Source organism: Vollenhovia emeryi, unplaced genomic scaffold (genome assembly GCF_000949405.1).
Source record: "Vollenhovia emeryi isolate VEMERY1.0 unplaced genomic scaffold, V.emery_V1.0 DF943268.1, whole genome shotgun sequence".
NCBI lineage: Eukaryota > Metazoa > Arthropoda > Insecta > Hymenoptera > Formicidae > Vollenhovia > Vollenhovia emeryi.
Window position 1 is genome coordinate 2,612 of NW_011963098.1, and position 525 is coordinate 3,136.

At 33.9% G+C, this 525-nt stretch overlaps 1 non-coding gene across 1 annotated transcript; it reads right to left on the minus strand.

Annotated features, from left to right (window-relative positions):
* Window positions 1-368: 368 nt before the first annotated feature.
* Window positions 369-444, minus strand: Trnav-cac. The gene is given in 2 exon segments: window positions 369-402; window positions 409-444. It is a non-coding gene; the product is annotated as a tRNA-Val (tRNA).
* Between the last annotated feature and the right edge of the window lie 81 nt (window positions 445-525).

The window sequence follows — 525 nt, forward strand, 5'->3', positions numbered from 1 at the left end:
TGTGCCTGAATAAACGATGTCAAACTTCTCCTTTTTGGTTCCCCTGTAAATATTGTCGATATAGTAATTTGAATCTTATATCTATGTTACATATATATAAGTTTTGTATCAATACATACATCTTTTGAATGCTTCTAGCGTGCATAAAATTTCAGGAAATATTATTAATGCAGCTGAGAAGTCAGAAAGAGGGCAAAAAAGTAAAAACAAGAGAATAAAAAGAGAGAGAAGAGCAAAAGAGAAAACAGTTAATGTTGGAGTTCTTTAAGTATAATAAGAAAATAATATACTTAATTCTTATAAATTAATAACATCGGTGATTTTTGTCGACCGTGTCTGGCAATTAAAATTCTTATTGCGAAAAATATTACCCCAGCCAGGATTCGAACCTGGGACCTCCCTACAATCCGTGACGGGCGTCTTAGCCAGCTCGACCACTGGGGCTGTGATAATACTATTCGCAATAACGTGTATATAACTTTAAGATGTTGTTTACGCGTCTATTTCGACTTTTCAGAAACTGTT